We start from the raw sequence: 858 nt of genomic DNA on the forward strand, positions 1-858 counted from the left end.
AGGCACCGCTGGGATTCGAACCCAGGATCTCCTGTTTACTAGACAGGCGCTTTAACCAACTAAGCCACGGCGCCGCGCGCTGAGCGGCCGCTCCGTGCAGCATTAACCGAGCTGGCCCTGCTCCGGCCCGCCCGGCCCGTGCGGCGCTGCGGACCGCACACGCGCCCGCTCCGGCTTCGGCACCACGCTCGTAGAGAGCGGAGGAAAATTCATAAATGTCGGCTTCTCAGACATTTATAGGTGAAACCGCCTGCAGAGCTCCAGCCCTGCCTCATCCTGTACTGCCTCGGCTGGCCACGGTTCGTGGTGTTATACGTATTGTAATATTGGCTTTTTGCAAATATTAAAGTGGATTTTATATGTGTGGCGTTAAAGTGACTTTGTTATAAAGATTTTGTTTTTCTTTCTGCTGTTAATTAAGCTTAGACACAGCAGTGCAATAGCTGGTACCCGTGTGCTGGTGTTGCAATGCTGCTTGGATGGATGACACCCAGTGAGCACAGGATGGGGACACCTGCACGGATCTGCCAGGCAGCAGCACTCCCCCTCTGCAGGCAGCGTGCTCCAAGGCCCCAGCTGGAGCTGGTAACAGAGGGCTGGAACCACAGCCAGGGAATCTGCATGCTCTGAAAAGGCAGAGCCAAGGGGGAGCCAGGCTAAACAATTCTCAGAACGTGTAAACTAGTTTGGGGGAAAGTTTACTGTGCACGAGGGTCTATGAACACGCATGAGGGTCTATGAACATGCAACAGGCTGATGGAAGGGAGAAGGTATTTAAGGGGTGTCTCTGACGGTAGCAGGGTGCTCTTGTCTGAGTGCCCAGATGCACCCGGCTCTAACAGCCTTTGCTGTACGGCC

General features: G+C 54.9%; 1 non-coding gene across 1 annotated transcript; it reads right to left on the reverse strand.

Annotated features, from left to right (window-relative positions):
• Window positions 1–74, reverse strand: TRNAT-AGU (transfer RNA threonine (anticodon AGU)). The gene has a single exon. It is a non-coding gene; the product is annotated as a tRNA-Thr (tRNA).
• Window positions 75–858: the final 784 nt, after the last annotated feature.

Source organism: Lonchura striata, chromosome 13 (assembly GCF_046129695.1).
Source record: "Lonchura striata isolate bLonStr1 chromosome 13, bLonStr1.mat, whole genome shotgun sequence".
Lineage (NCBI taxonomy): Eukaryota > Metazoa > Chordata > Aves > Passeriformes > Estrildidae > Lonchura > Lonchura striata.